The following is a 7,523-nucleotide window of genomic DNA, read 5'->3' on the forward strand; positions in this document are numbered from 1 at the left end:
CTGACACATATATAATCATGCAAAATTTTGTGGATGGTACAGCTGATGAAGCTGATTTTATTTCATGAGACTAATCCCTCTGGAAACAGAATTGACATTGGGATTGGGGACTGTAGACTGAACTGTACTGTCTCCTTATTTCAAATATGAAATTATACCTTCATGAAACATCTCTAGCACAGCTAGTGCTTGCTTTGTAAAATCCCTGTGAGGTGGAAGGTGAACGCAGAATATATTGTAAGATAAAAAGATTGTTGTAACTATGATATCGCCTCTTGTTATAAACATTACTACTGAAATACAGAGGCAGAAAAACCAAACGAGCTTCTTGGTCTTGGTTTACAGCATTAATATTAGTTGATCATTTTTTCAGCGTTTCAATTAATTCAGATATATAATGTATACACGTTTCAGACAGCCAGTCCGGTGTCGTGATTAAGGCATCAGACTAGAAACCAGGAGATGGTGAGTTCTAGTCCCGCCTTAGGCACGAAGCCAGCTGGCCGACCTTGGGCCAGTCACACTCAGCCCTGGGAAGGAGGCAATGGCAAACCACTTCTGAAATCTTGCCAAGAAAACTGCAGGGACTTGTTAAGGCAGTTGCCAGGAGTCAAGGCTGACTCGAAGGCACTGTATGTGTGTATACATGTGGACTTATTGAATGAATTTAGCTGCTTTGTAGGCTAAAAACAGATCAATTCCTATGGTTTAAGCTAAAATGTTGTGGGTCAATTATCAATCCTTATTTTAAAAATGATGATGACAACAGCCAACTTAACAGTGCAATGACTCTGAGAAAGTGGTCTAGTAAGAGCTGACTACAACTCTGTACTTGGATAAGGGAGGCCTGTCAAGCAGACATTCATTTGGATAAAAATATTCTTCCCATTTGCCTCTAACAGCAGTGCAAACTTGTCCAGGCATTTTTTTTTCTTGTATGACCCCTTGATATTGCCTTTATCTCTTCTACAGCCCTTGAATGAGACAGGCTTACATCATGCTTAGTTGTACCTGTGTTAAAGTAGTTTTACCACCGTAACAGGACATCATGCCAGGACAATTTCAAGGTGTATAAAATCTGTTAGGCTTTGTCACCCATTACCTTGGAAAGAAGTCAAGTGACCAACAATGACGGGAAACAGAGTTGATAAAAGCAAGATAGGGGCTGGCAGTGGGGACAGCAAAGTTCACGGTGATGGTTTTCTGATTCAAGAATGGATGGGGAGCACTTTAATTCAGCTGCCTTAAGTCCTATTAGCTTGGCTAACTATGTGCTTGATCTTCATGTGTTCAAATGAGCCACATATAGAGCCTACGTGTTCTCACCCAAAGGCCCACAGGCTGTACTACCTACCAGCTAATATATTAAGAAATAGAATGCTTTATTTTGAAGGTTATAAATATTTTGCAGATCTAGTGCTTTTCAGTGGCTATGGCGCATATCTGAGGTTGAGGTGGTGCAATCAGCCTCTGTCAGCCTGTCATGCATTCATCTGAATCCAATAAATATATTATCAGGGCTTATGGTTGCAGCAGATTACACAACTCTAGTTGGAGAATAAAGCTTTAGAGAATACTTATATGAAGAAAATGTCTCTCCCGACAATCCAATGAGTATGGTCCTGGGCACAGAACAATTCAAGAAAAATAGAGAATGCTTAGCTGATTTTCAAGATCAGCAAAATTTAAGTTAGCTTTGCTTATTTTTTTGCTTTTGGAGATCATCCAAGATTGGCTAGGTCCTGCTGTGGCTCTGGACATGTCCATGAAGTTTTCTTTATAAAAATATGGGTTTGCCATTGCCTTCCCTCAGGATGTCTTTTCAATTTACTAATCTAGCCTACCAATGTGGGGTTCCTTGTGGTCTTTTATCCAAGTACTAACCAAATCCAATCATGCTTAGCCTTTCAAGATCAGCCAAAGGCATTTGGTTACCATGTTACAGCATGCCATCAATTTCTCTCCATTCACTCATGACAGCTAAGTCAAATCAAATCAATCTTTATCATGGTCATAAATCAACATAAAGGACAACTAAAAGTATCTCTTAAACAAATTATTACAGTTTGTTCATAACATCCATAATTCATGTAATATTTGGAATTTGCTGTGTACCCCCTGTATAGCTCAGATGACTTTCAAGAAAGTTGGTACAGGTTATTTTGTCCTCACAAAAATTGTGTCCAAAAGACAGGACACAATCCACCTGAGGTTGATGTATCTCACTGATGAACTCATCTCTACTCTAATCTCATAAATTTACAACTCCAAACTATGCATTTTATATAAAAGTAATTTTCATTATACCTGCCTTGGCCTCAAGAAAAAAAAATCCCAAATCCATATCAGTCAGTACTTTTATTAGGCCAATGAGTAAACATATTGCCACATTGAATATTGCAGTAGGGCTAATAAAGGAATTGCCTTAACATGGTATTATTCGTTGCTTTCTTCCAAGGGTGCATAGCATTATATTTATATAACTATCCATGAAGTATGTTTACCCCATAGGCTCTACTAAACTTTTAGTCCTGCAAGCTTTAGCAGTTAAGAGACTAAGCGTTGAAAGCTATAATTAACATTCATGAAAATAAAAAAATAAGCAGAAAAACCAATATTTCTTTTGCGCATCATGCTATTTTACTCATTTTTAACACATTGATATGGTTCCAATATGATGCCATGGGAGAGAATGAAAAAGGAAATTGTAATAGTCTTCTCTTCAAATGAATAATACGTATGAATAAGAATATAGGGACAAATATGTTCTCCAGCAACTGTTAAAAGGACGCATGTTGATCTTATTCCAATTGAGCATGTTTAAGGTGAATTTGCAATCTTATTATATATTCCACTCATTTCCTGTAGTCTTAATTTGCATATTCAGATTTGAATCACTGGTTAATTAGTAATAATTTAATAATGAATAATAATTTATTACATTATTTGCCGCCTGACTCCCAGCAACTCTGGACAGTTTGCAATTGTTAAAACATTTAAAAAACAGAGAGCAATATAAAAAACACAAAAACAGCACAAGACAAAGGAACGACAACAAAGAAAATAAACCCAGAGGACAACAGAAAGGAAAAAAGAGGTATCAATAATTTTAATTGATTAAAACAACCTCCCAAGCTTGATTCCTTCCAAGTGGATTGGATTAATGTGATCAGCATTGTAGGCCAACTCAGTTGGTGATGCTGGACTGGGAATATTGTTCAAATTCAACAAGTTTATTATTTATGTAGTATATCACAATTATATGTATATAATTCTCCCTTGATATCAGTGACCTAAGACTCTCTTTGTCATGGGCATCTGTGGGGGCAGCAGGCAAGTGACAAAACAAATATGACAACATTAGCAAACAAATGCCACTACTTACGTCTTTGTGTCAGATGTTGGGACACAAGAGAAGCATTTGCATAATGAGATCACTATGCATGTATTGCCATTTTGGTGTCATTGGGGTTTGCTGTAATGCTACTGCTCTTGACCTTGAGATCTTTGGAAATTGTTCATTGAGAGTCATTGCCAAATGAGAGGTGGTAGAAGTTATGGGAGACAGAACTTTTTCAGGGGAGGTAAATTTGGCATGGGATTCTCTTCCTAAAAAGCCTCACTGGGCACAGGTTAGTTTAACCTCTTTTCCTTTCCCCTAAGCTGTGATTTTGTACTGTTATACTTTTAATATTCTTGGAAAAATTGTTCTATTTAGTTCAATGTTTACATGCAGTTACTCTTAATGGACAATAAACCTCCTTTGTATTTTTTTTTAAATTCAGTGATGAGCTTTTAGAGCTTAAGCAAAAGTTTTTGGCTGAGAGAAGCTGTTTAAGCTGGCTGCAGTTTGTAGCTGAAAATAAGGCTCTAAAATAAGGAACGGAAATCTGTGAATCCACGTCAGATGGAGCTAAACATGGCACTTGGAGTGATTCTAGAAGGGAAAGAGATGGGAAGAATTCCCTCTGCTCTCTTTTCTCACTTTACATGGCTAAAGAATTCAATCAGGATAAAAAAATACACTCCTTATACAACTTTTGTATAAAAGCAAAAGCATTTCATGTGCAAGATATCTTTTAGTTTTGTGGATAATAGTTGACAGTCAGCTGGTTTGTTTTTTTAAAACTTAAGAGGATGCTTCACTTGATCATTTACTTTTTCCACTCCCTTATCAAAACAGTTGTATCTATATTAGTATTCCCCTGACCGGAATGTCATCTGATGTCATGACTGCAAATTGACAAAGGTTCTATGATCACATTGCAAAATTACTCAAGTTATCACCAACATGTCCCACAAAGAGACACTGACACGTCACATCTCACCCAGCCCAGCCCTCTTCTGACTACTTCATGTCCAACAGAGCAGTAACAGCAGCTTGTTAACAACTTCCCTGTTCTGCTCAGAGAGCCAAATGATATCCCTCATGTTGTCCTCCTGTGCTTGATGACAGCTGTCTTTTTCATTTGTCTTGTAGTAGCAGGAGACAGATGGAGGCAGACAATGGAGAAGTAGCTTGAAACACTGTACTGTTAGTCATCTGAAATGCAAGGAGTGAGGAAAGATAAGCATGGTAAACTCAGTGACAGGAGGAGTGTGATTAATTGTCCAGACCTATATATATTTCTTTGGGAAGGAGTCCTCTTTGGTTCAGCAAGGCTTATTCCCAGGAGAATAAATTTAGGCTTCAGCCTTAACTGCAAAAAAACTCACCAAAGGTCAGGTTGAATCATGAAAGCGTTTCCACATTTTGCAGTAACAAAAACATCTTTGTGGCATGGTGCTGGAAGTTGCTGTAAAGCTGGCAATCTGTTATACAGCAAATTGTTGTAAAAAGACCACACACGTTGTATTTCCAGGTTAGATATGTGACCATTCTAAGTATCCAGTGTGTGTAAATAGCTTAAGGCCTGCTAGCGGACCCAGCAGGTTCAGAGATTAGCCTGTTTTGTGTTATTTCCTATGATGGTCTCTAATGCTAATTCCACTGCAGATCTGAAATCAACAGGTTGCCTTGTAGCAATAGGAACAAAGCTCCTGTGTATTGTTCTTCTGCAAGTAGATCTCAGACCACGTACTATTATTACACAGTCACAGTAAAAATTGGACTGTCACCTAATATATCATCATTATTATTTATAAGATTTGTATCCCATCTTTTTAGCAAAGATGTACCTCACCAAGGAGACACAACCAATACCAGCTCCTCTAACAGTTGCAGTCCTATAATATATCAATTTAAGCATGAGTTTGTGTCATTTGGTTTTTACATTTCCCAAAAATTGAAGATGTGCATCTACAATATGAACATAAGAATAGAACAAGACATACCAACCATTTTTAAAAAGTATTTGAAATGCAAAGCAGATGATAGTAATGGACGTAAAATTATTTTCTGCGTTTCAAATAGTTGACTGTAGTTTAGCTTACGGTCAAACAGCTTCATAATTGCTTCACTCATCAGGTAGGTATCACTGCAAATTTTCAGTTATGTGCCATGCACAGATCAGCCAGAAACCTATTCTAAATATGAAAGCCTGAGTTATACAGTCTGCTGTTATGAACTCTGACATAGTCTGGCTCCAAAAAAAAAAAATCCAGGAATGAAAATCTGCCTTAAGCCATTTGCTTTTATAACTGTGAGGTGTGCCTCCTCTGAAATTCCAGAAGATTGGCAATTCATTCTTGCCATCAGATGATCTGCTTCTGCTGACCTTGAGGTATATAGGCTAAGGTGAATGATCAGAGAATGAAGAACAACTAAAGCCACAACACAGGAAAACTAGAGGTGCGTGCTGAAAGTATCATATCAGATGAAGTAGCTGTTAATTGCAGAAACACTCCTGCCAATATAATGTTGCTAGTCTCTGAAGAACCACAAGATTCTTTGTGATTTTTGCTGAAACAGATAAATGTGATTGTCTCCCATCCTCCATCCCACAGAACTTTGCAGAGTGAAGCAATTTTACTAATCCTGCTCATTTCTGTTAGAGGAAAGAATATGGTTCAGTACTGGAGCATCTGCTTTCTATGGAACAGTCCCAGATCCAGTCCTTGGCATTTCCAGACAGCACTAGAGGAAAGAAAAGATTATGTTCATCTGGTCTGACTTGGCCACAAGCCCCTGTGGGGTATTTTACTGTTGCTGGTAAGAAAAACAAGGTAGGAAATGTAAGACAGCACAAGGAGGAAATGGGGGGTCCAGGACCTAGTTCTAACACCACAGGGGAGCAGTAGCAGTTTAAATAAATTTGAAGATTTTCAGCAAGAAAGAAACAGGCTGATGATTGGGGCAGTTTGGTTTGAAGGTGCCAGAAAGGTTGAAGATGAAAGCTCCAGTAGAACACCATTTAATTTTTTTCTTGGACATGCAAAACGTATAAGGCTACCCAATTTTCTTAGCAGCATATAAGCCATCATATGGTTTATACTCAACTGTGTCTGACTTTTTCCCAACACGAACTCAGGACAAGCAGCAGCTCAGCACCCCAGGCAGTTCAGAAGCCCACCTTGCTCCAGTTGAGAATGGACTCTGTGTGTGTGCGTGCGCATGTGCACGCGTGCATGCACACACCTTTGACTCAGTGTTGATTCCTGGCAACTGCCTGGAGAAATCCCTGCAGTTTTCTTGGCAAGAGTTCAGAAGTGGTTTGCCATGGCCTTCTTCCTCTCTCTATCAAAACAAAAACAAAAAAAACCCTTGTAGGCTTGTTGGCCAACTTTCCATGTCAGAGTTACAATTCAGGGATTCAGAGTCAGGAGTTGTGGGGCTTGATTTTACCATTACTCTGGTGCTAGGGCTTCGCTTCACAAACTGAACATGCCGAATATCTCTTTGGCCCTTGCCTTTTTCTGTCTCCTTTCTTGGATGAAGACCCATCTAAGAAGGTTATGAATATGGCAATGGCTTTTGTTTTAAATGAATTCAGTAGTTACCCTGCATGTCAGCTGAGGAACCCCTGTGTCTTGTAAAAAGTCTTGAGATATGTTCTAGGCTGTCCAATGAATTCCTATGGAGGCTAGCCAGAGCTCTTCATTCTCCAGAGTATCTAGAGTCTATTGTGGCTGCACACTACATGGATACATCAGTAATGGTAGAAAAGCTGTGTATCAAAGATTGTGGGCCTTCTTCATCCCTGATTATTTCTTTGGAGAACCTCAATAAACTTGCAAGGGCCTCTAGGATTCTCTGGAACATATATAGAAATCTCTGAAGCAAACCACAAAATCTAAATGTAGCCTCAGCTGTTTATCCCAAGGGAGGGGGTTCAGTGAAAGATGCAGGCATAACAGCTAACTCCAATTATTGTTGCAAAGATGTAAAATGTTTTCTAGTGTGTTTAAATCAAGGGGAAAGACTGTCCTAGATGGATTCAAGTCAGGAATGGGACCAATGAGATACCAACACAGCCTTGGTATCTCACAATATTTAAGCATATGAGGTGCCTTAGAAAAGGAACTCAAGCACATTGAGCACAGTGTCCTTTATCACTATTTCTCCTATTCAGGAAATGATAACA

Source organism: Python bivittatus, unplaced genomic scaffold (genome assembly GCF_059951505.1).
Source record: "Python bivittatus isolate LINGU-HERP-01145 unplaced genomic scaffold, Pbiv_v1 ctg000590_np1212, whole genome shotgun sequence".
Lineage (NCBI taxonomy): Eukaryota > Metazoa > Chordata > Lepidosauria > Squamata > Pythonidae > Python > Python bivittatus.